General features: G+C 33.3%; 1 long non-coding RNA gene and 1 pseudogene across 1 annotated transcript in view; one reads left to right on the top strand and one right to left on the bottom strand.

Moving 5' to 3' along the window:
- Window positions 1-10,000, top strand: part of LOC137649876 (aristaless-related homeobox protein-like) — a 164,358-nt pseudogene that overhangs the window by 109,162 nt on the left and 45,196 nt on the right.
- Window positions 9,777-10,000, bottom strand: part of LOC137649559 (uncharacterized) — a 1,030-nt gene continuing 806 nt past the window's right edge. Inside the window, exon 2 of the long non-coding RNA XR_011045774.1 lies at window positions 9,777-9,950. This is a non-coding gene — a long non-coding RNA (uncharacterized lncRNA). The remainder of the gene's footprint in view (window positions 9,951-10,000) is intronic.

Genomic DNA, 10,000 nt, shown 5'->3' with positions numbered 1-10,000 from the left:
CTATTCTATAATGCATTCTCCCTTTATCCAATATCAGTCTACACCAGTGATAATGACAACAACAATGATACAATCTATTCTATAATGCATTCTTCCCTTTATCCAATATCAGTCTACACCAGTGATAATGACAACAAGACTAATACAATCTATTCTATAATGCATTTTCCCTTTATCCAATATCAGTCTACACCTGTGATAATGACAACAAGACTAATACAATCTATTCTATAATGCATTTTCCCTTTATCCAATATCAGTCTACACCTGTGATAATGACAACAAGAATGATACAATCTATTCTATAATGCATTTTCCCTTTATCCAATATTAGTTGACAGCAATGATAATGACAACAAAAATAATACAATCTATTCTATAATGCATTCTTCCTTTATCCAATATTAGTCTACACCAGTGATAATAACAACAAGAATGATACAATCTATTCTATAATGCATTTTCCCTTTATCCAATATTAGTCTACACCAGTGATAATGACAACAAGAATGATACAATCTATTCTATAATGCATTCTTCCCTTTATCCAATATCAGTCTACACCAGTGATAATGACAACCACAATGATACAATCTATTCTATAATGCATTCTTCCCTTTATCCAATATCAGTCTACACCAGTGATAATGACAACCACAATGATACAATCTATTCTATAATGCATTCTCCCTTTATCCAATATCAGTCTACACCAGTGATAATGACAACAAGAATGATACAATCTATTCTATAATGCATTCTCCCTTTATCCAATATCAGTCTACACCAGTGATAATGACAACAAGAATGATACAATCTATTCTATAATGCATTCTTCCCTTTATCCAATATCAGTCTACACCAGTGATAATGACAACAACAATAATACAATCTATTTTATATCCTTTCCAGGTTCAAGTATGTTCTGCTACCACTGCCCCCCGAGTTTACACCCAGGGTCTTCACCTAGGATTCCAACGCTGGAGTTCCCGTACTCACCTGCACATCCATGTAGGTAGACTCCTTTCATCCTACACCGTTAGATAAAGACTCCTTTCATCCTACACCGTTAGATAAAAACCGTAAAAATCTACTGTTATTATTATTATTATTGATTGCTAAGCTACAACCCTAGTTGGAGAAGCAGGATGCTATAAGGCCTGGGGCTCCAACGGGGAAAATTGCCCAGTGAGGCAAGGAAACAAGGAAAAATTAAATATTTCAAGAAGATTAATGTTAAAATATATATCTACCATCTCCTATATAAACTATAAAAACTTTAACAAAATAACATGAAGAGAAATAAGATAGAATAGTGGCCGAGTGTTCTCAGACGTATTTCAGAAAAATACAGGCGACCGTAATTTTTACCCTACTTTGTTATTATCTTTTATGGCTTGGTGACCGTAATATCATTCCTTAACGTCAATAAAAAAAGACAACAATTTTAATCAGAAATTCTCCGTGAAAATCTACTGTTCTCAGCCGTATTTCAGCAAAATACAGGTGACCGTAATTTTTACCCTACTTTGTAATTATCATTTAAAGGTTGGCGACCGTAATATCCCTCCTTAACGTCAATATATCCGTTTTTATGATGGTGAATGCCTGGTAACATTTATTTCGGGATTTTTACCGTTTTTTTACAGCAAATTTTTAACAGCACCTGATAGAATTAAATTAGGACCGTTTTCTACATTAGATATTAGCAAACAAACAGTTCTTCTTAGTTCTATGGGTTAACTGTAATTGTTCAGTGGCTACTTTCTTCTTGGTAAGGGTAGAAGAGACTCTTTAGCTATGGTAAGCAGCTCTTCTAGGAGAACACTCCAAAATAAAACTATTGTTCTCTAGTCTTGGGTAGTGCCATAGCCTCTGCACCATGATCTTCCACTCTTGGGGTAGAATTTCCTTGCTTGAGGGTACACTCGGGCGCACACTATTCTATCTTATTTCTCTTCCTCTTGTTTTTTTTTTTTAAGTTTTTATAGTTTGTATATGAAAGGTTTATTTTTTTAATGTTGTAACTGTCCTTTTTTCATTTTAATCATTCATTACATTTTAGTTTATTTCCTTATTACCTTTCCTAAGTGGGCTATTTTTCCCCGTTGAAGCTCTTAGGATTATTTCATCCTGCTTTTCCAACTAAGGTTGTAGCTTAGCTAATAATAATAATAATAATAATAATAATAATCATAATAATAATAATAATAATAATAATAATAATAATAATAATAATAATATCAAATTGGCACTGGGAGTCCTGGAAGCGATGCCAGAGATACGAAATAGAGATGAGCCAGGACAAACAATACAAGTACAGAAAACACTAGACGCCAAAGACGTTTCCCTCTATCCCTCTGGAGGCGTGAGCTCCTCGAAAATGAGCAACAAATCTTGTATCTAGTAAACACCGTCGCATCCATATTCACCGTCAAATAAATATTCCAGCTCACAAACGCCTAAAAAAAAAAAAAAAAAAAAAAAAAAAAAAAAAAAAAACTGTTGCCTTCCGCTCTCTGCAGCGTTGCGGTTTGGGGGGAGAAAAGAACAGGAGAGTCGTAGCATGGCAAAAAAACATTCTCTCTTCCCTCCATGTTTCCCTTTCTGTCTCTTTCTCTCTTGTTTTCTCTTCTTTACCTCCACCATCTGGATCTCATTCTTCACCTACCAACCTCCTCTTTTCCTCTAACCAACAGGAGTCTTAGAACTGAACTCTTATTTCATACAGAGTATCACTTCTTAAACACAGTGACGATATGATTAAGAAAATCACTTATATTGTGTCGTGATAAGTCGACAGATGGATTGATTAAGAAATCACTGGGTTATTAATAAACCGGGATTTCGAAATTGTAATTTAATCGTAATTAAATGCATATAAGAAGCTCTTTTTATAAGAAACGTTGATTATAAGATTTCAGACACTCCACGCGCGCACCCAAACATCGTAGTAATCTCAGCCTCAGCAGGTGATTGGCCCGCACGATAATAAATCCGTCGCCACAAATAGGGTAGAGAGCACATATAAAGTAGCAGGCAGCTTGAGTCGTATTTATTTTTATTTAGCCGCAGAAGACGGGTACCATGATCCAACGCCTTGGCGGGGAAATTGGCTCCCTTACTGAGTTTTGGCGCGGGAAAGTCCCCCTGATCCAAGGAGCGCGGAGGCTGTCATGACGGTAAACCTCGCTTCAACTTCTCTACGAGGTCACAAAACAGAGGAGACGGTGAAAAAATGGGCGTATTTTCAAAAGTGATCCTGATGGGATAAGTTACTACCCGAGTGTAAAGACTTTGCCTTCGAGGGAGGGAATTCTCCAGCAAACTTCCCGCGCGTTTCATATGTCTTCGTTCCTGGAGGTCCGTTGTCCTTGGCGATTTGAAACCCGATATATGTAAGACTTTTTCTGTGGCGAATGATTTATCCTTTTTAATTGATTATCGACGGACAGTATGGGGCTTACTAGAGCAAAGATTAATGTAATTCCGTACAAGTAATTTATGGAGGGTACATCATATATATTGCTTTCTTTCCCTCGTGGCTCGAAGACGTATCACACCGAAGAGCTGGGCCGACGGCGAGTGATGACCGCCAACACGGCCAATGACAAACACAACAAGTTTACGCTGGAAAAAATTGGCGCCAAATTGTATGAGAGATGGCGGGAGGACTCGAGAGGCTATAAAGAGAGATAAAGGGTAATATTTCGAGGGGCAGATGGAGTTAGAGGCCCTGGGGGTGGGAGAGAAGGATCCCCAGGGAAAAAGGAAGGATCAGCCCGCGGCATGATCATGTTATGGAAGAGGCGGCCGTCTCTTGCCGCACAACTTTTCACACTTATTTTCATATTTGTGTTACTTCTACGCTCGCTTTAATGCGTCTCTCTCTCTCTCTCTCTCTCTCTCTCTCTCTCTCTCTCTCTCTCTCTCTCTCTCTCTCTCTGTATTCACCACGAAGGAAAAACTTTGCTTCACGGGGCAACTCGCTGTCAATAGTAGTTCCCCATCTTACTGAAGAAAATATCATGACCAATAAAAGCTTCATAGCAAAGATATTTTCGTCGGGGGGGGGGGGGGGGGGGAAGGGGGTTGTAAGAGAGAGGGAGATATGAAGGGGGGAGAGGAATGAGGAAGGGAGTTATAAGGGAGAGAGGGGGGAGGGATGTCGAGAGAGGGAGAGGAGAGGGGGTGTACTGAGTTAGCTTGGCGAGGTAATATCGCAGTAATCCACTCGGGATGGGCTGGCGGATCTCTTAGCCATTTTCACGTTATTATTATCAATGACCGAGCTTATTACGGCGGGAGACTGCGGACTAAGTTTATTTAGATTATTATCTGAGTAAGCCTCCAGGTTATTAGGCTAAGAGGAAGAGAGAGAGGAGAGGAGACAAGGGGGATCTAAGAAATGGCGCAGATCTGGTTGGCGAGGGTTATTATCGCAGGGGAAATTGCTACCCGGCGAAAATAGCCGCTGCCTACAATTCTCTCTTAGTGTTTTTTTTTCTTCTACGGCTTTCCTTTATCGAGTATGAGATGCATTTTATGATGCATTTTAGAATGCATTTGATTATGCATTATGCATTTCGTGATTATGCGTTGCTCTGCAGATTATTTGAGCGCTGATATATTAAAAAAATGTGGGATGTATCTTATTATTTTGACTTCAAATTCATATTCGAAATATTTTTTGACATTAAATAAATGATCTATAAAAAAGTGGGATGTATCTTATCATTTTTACTTCAAATTCATATTCAAAATATTTTTTTACATTAAATGAATGATATATAAAAAATATGGGATGTATCTTATTATTTTTACTTCAAATTCATATTCAAAATATTTTTTGACATTAAATAAACGATATATAAAAAATGTGGGATGTACCTTACTATTTTTACTTCAAATTCCTATTAAAAAATTTTTTTTTTTACATTAGATATATAAAAAATGTGGGATCTATCTTATTATTTTTACTTCAAATTCATATTCAAAATATTTTTTGACATTAAATAAACGATATATAAAAAATGTGGGATGTACCTTACTATTTTTACTTCAAATTCCTATTAAAAATATTTTTTTTTTGACATTAGATATATAAAAAATGTGGGATCTATCTTATTATTTTTACTTCAAATTCATATTCAAAATATTTTTTGACATTAAATAAACGATATATAAAAAATGTGGGATGTATCTTATTTTTACTTCAAAGTCATATTCAAAATATTTTATGACATTAGATAAATGATATATAAAAAATGTGGGATGTATCTTATTATTTTTACTTCAAATTCATATTAAAAATATTTTTTTTTGACATTAGATATTATAAAAAATGTGGGATCTATCTTAATATTTTTACTTCAAATTCATATTAAAAATATTTTTTTTTGACATTAGATATATAAAAAATGTGGGATGTATCTTGTTATTTTTACTTCAAAATCATATTAAAAATATTGTCTGAGATTAAATAAATGATATATAAAAAATGTGGGATGTATCTTATTTTTACTTCAAAATCATATTCAAAATATTTTATGACATTAAATAAATATATGAAAAAATATGGGATGTATCTTATTAGTTTTACTTCAAATTCATATAAAAAATATTTTTTGACATTAAATAAATGATATATAAAAAATGTGGGATGTATCTTATTTTTACTTCAAAGTCATATTCAAAATATTTTATGACATTAGATAAATGATATATAAAAAATGTGGGATGAATCTTATTATTTTTACCTCAAATTCATATTTAAAATATTTTTCTACAATAAATGAATGATATATAAAAAATGTGGGATGTATCTTATTATTTTTACTTCAAATTCATATTTAGAATATTTTTTGACAAACGAATATCAAAAAGAGTATGTCAGTGTGCTCACAAGCCCACTCAGCAGTATCATACAGAATCTATGATACAACTACTTCATTAACAAATGTTGTAAAGAAAAATAATCAACAAATATGCTAACACTGAATAAAAAACAAATATGCTAACATTGAATAAAAAACAAATATGCTAACATTGAATAAAAATAATCAAATAACGTATATTAAGCTTTCAAAACTTATCCAAGATTCTCCTTGCCATTTTGCTATTTACCACATAACAAATCATCTCAGATATAACATTAATCTCTGAATTATTCCAAACCATCATCATCATCATCATTGTTATTATTATTATTATTATTATTATTATTATTATTATTTGCTAAGCTACAACCCTAGTTTGAAAAGCAGAATGCTATAAGACCGAGGGCTCCAAAAGGGAAAATAGCCTAGTGAGGAAAGGAAATAAGGAAACAAGAAAAGTAATTAACAATTAGAATAAAATATTTTAGGAACAGTAACATCAAAATAAATGTTTCCTACATAAACTATAAAAACTTTAAAAAACAAGAGGAAGAGAAATAAGATAGTGTGCCTGAATGTACCCTCAAGCAAGAGAACTCTGATAAATAAGTCCAAAATCTTTGTATTAGTTTTTATTTCTCTCTCTCTCTCTCTCTCTCTCTCTCTCTCTCTCTCTCTCTCTCTCTCTCTCTCTCTCTCTCTCTCCTGAAATGTGGCTAAATATATAGTAAAGTAAAATATCTGTCAAAAGTCCGGATTTCTTAAAGAAATAGAACAATACTAGCTAGTAGTAAAAACAACAACAACAATAATAATAATAATAATAATAATAATAATAATAATAACATGCTGTATATACAACATATATATTATATATACATATATATATATCTATATATATATATATGTGTATATATATTATACTATATATATGTATATATATGTATATGTATATGTATATATATATATATATATATATATATATATATATATATATATATATATATATATATATATATGTATATATATACATATAGTAAAATAATAATAATAATAATAGTAATATATATATATATATATATATATATATATATATATATATATATATATATATATATACACACGTGTGTGTGTTTGCGTTAATTAGCAAATGCTGTTGAAGGTATATTTACGGTAAAATTCAATTAACACAAACAAAGAGAAAAAGTCCCCATTTTCTTCCTTTTTATTATATCGGTTACCACCCTTTGTGGAAGCTCTTTTGTAAATTTATAGATAGTTCATTAATGCTCCTAGGAAAGGCAAGCTGGTTTCGAGAAATAAGCTCTCAGAGTGCTTTACTAGTTCGTTAATGCTTATGCATTGAATGACGCAATCCTAACATAATTATAACATGTTTAGGCATTGAATGACGTAATCCTAACATCATTAACATGTTTATGCATTGAATGACGCAATCCTAACATAATTATAACATGTTTAGGCATTGAATGACGTAATCCTAACATAATTAACATGTTTATGCATTGAATGACGCAATCCTAACATAATTAACATGTTTATGAATTGAATGACGCAATCCTAACATAATTAACATGTTTATGCATTGAATGACGCAATCCTAACATAATTAACAACTATTTTCTCTTCCCCAGATACAAGCTATACATACCACCCTGACCTCCACGACGAGACCTTCGTCAGGAGAAAACAGAGACGAAACCGAACCACCTTTACTTTGCAACAGGTAAGTTTTAGCTCTGCTATGATCCACGTCCTGGCTAGTATATAGTAACGTGCTCGCCTAGCATTATTTACTCCAGAACTTCTTTTACAAATTTTTTTACAAGTGTTTTCTGCCATTACTGATTGTACATTTCGTCTCTGTCCCTTCCTCTGCCTACTTGAAAAAAAAATAATTCTAGCAACAGGCTACTTCCAATCACTCATATCTTTCGCCATTAGGTTTTTTCTTTTGAAAATAGGGTCCCTCAATTTTTTTTTTTTTAATCCTAAGGGTGCTTGCATCCGTTCAGATACTTACCTCAATCTCTTGAAAAGGTGTTAGTTCAATTTATCAAACTTACAATCCCTGTCTATTTTCAGTAATACCTCCGAACTTTTATTCTAAACTTTGATGCAGCTTAAGTCACCCATAATTAATCTAAAGCCCTGTCCACACGATCAAGCAGGGCCGACGGGCAAACAGTGATACCAGACCACAATAGTTAAGTGAAAATGATGGTTGATGACGTCAGAAGCGGGAAAACTAGAGGCAGGGATCTTGCAAAACTGTATGATGCCAGATCCCTGTCTGATTTTCCCGCTGCTGACGTCATTAACCCTCATTCTTACCAACTATTGTGGCCTGGTATCACTGTTTGCCCATCGGCCATGCTTGATCGTGTGGACAGGGCTCAAAGCTACGCCAATGTAATTTAAATCTTTTTTTAAAGCTTCATTAAAGTTTCATAGTACAGCTTTCTACGAAACACCAAATAAATTCTTCAAATTTGCGATTCGTTGGTTAACAAGAAGGAAAAGAACCTTCCCATTTGAAATCCTTTTATTTAAAAAATAAATTTAATTACCTAGTTATTCATTTGCCCGTTCTCATATACCTATTTAGAGAACACACCATGTAGTGTCTTCATAGTTCGGCTTTCTGCGAAGCACCAAACAATTGTTAAGAAAGCAAAGGAGCCCTTCATATTTAAACTTTTAAAATAACATTGAAATAACCTAGTTGCATCATTTACCTGGTCTCATACCCATTTCGGGAAGACACCATGAAGTCTCCTTCAATACATAACCAAGTCACCTTTTTAAAACAGAAGTTTTCTTTTTGAAGCAAAATTAAATAGTTAACCAACTTCAAACTTTGAAACAAAATACAGGACCATTCAATTTTAAACATATTTCATTAATAGCATAAACCAAATATGACAACCAGTCAAGATATTTGGAGATTGTAAATGTAAAATTTTAACCTCAGGTGCGCAAACAGCCAAATATGGACCCGTATCTATTTCAATCTGATTAATGCTTAAAAAGCCCATCTATAATTCCAATGAACGATTGTCCAGAGCAACCAAAATAAAGTTAAATATCCTTCTAATCTTGGGTAGTGCCATAACCTCATGGTCTTCCACTGTCTTGTTGTTTTTTATTCCCTTGCTTGAGGGTATACTACGGCACAATCATAATTTCTCTTATTTTGTTAAAGTTTTTAATTTATATAGGATATATTTTAATATAGTTACTGTTCTAAAACAATTTTTTCCTCTTTCCCTTCCCTCACCGGGCTGTTTTCCCTGTTTGAGCCCCTGGGCTAATAGCATCCGGCTTTTCCAACTAGGGTTGCAGTTTAGCAACTAATTATAATAATAATAAAGTGAATAACAAACAGGTTTTTATCTTCCATTACCAAAAACTTTGGTATAATAATAAAGTGAATAACTAACCAGGTTTTTATCTTCCATTACCAAAAACTTTGGTAAACTTAATATTCATCAAAATCACAAGCGTTATTTGTCATCTTACCTATAAAGGAAAACCAATGATAAAAATAAGCTTTTATTAGATGATTTTTAATTATAACTTGCCCTTGACCTATTTACCGTATTTTCCTAATTATAGTTTGCAAAAATCTTACAGTACAAAACGCTAAAGAATTCCAATTTAGTCCTCCATTTCCAAATATAGTAGAACTTTCAGTAAAATTCTTATAGAACTAAGTCTGGAGTTCCAGTTACCATTCAACCAAACCAAACCGTCAGAGGTAGATATCGAAGTTCATAAATGCCTCTTACTCGTACATAGTTCATTTTGTGCATATATTGGGCTTTTATCTTCGCTCTTCCCTCGTACTAAAAAGAACCTGAATAAACATGCCCGTTTTTCTCACCGTTAACGGTGTCAGTTTTGAACATTAAATTTCCCGTTGCCTTGAGCTTTTGTAAATAAAGGAGGTTTTCTATAAAAAACTCAGTTGCTTTCATCCTGCCTGAGTCACAACCTTCTCTCGGCCCGTCACACTTTAAATAATTTTCTGAAGTGGTGCCATGCAATCTGAAAAAAATGCAAAGTATTAAAAGGGTTTCTTGTAAAGGTTAGATAAA

This window comes from Palaemon carinicauda, chromosome 11, assembly GCF_036898095.1.
Source record: "Palaemon carinicauda isolate YSFRI2023 chromosome 11, ASM3689809v2, whole genome shotgun sequence".
Classification (NCBI taxonomy): domain Eukaryota; kingdom Metazoa; phylum Arthropoda; class Malacostraca; order Decapoda; family Palaemonidae; genus Palaemon; species Palaemon carinicauda.
This window is presented reverse-complemented; position numbering and strand designations above follow the sequence as displayed.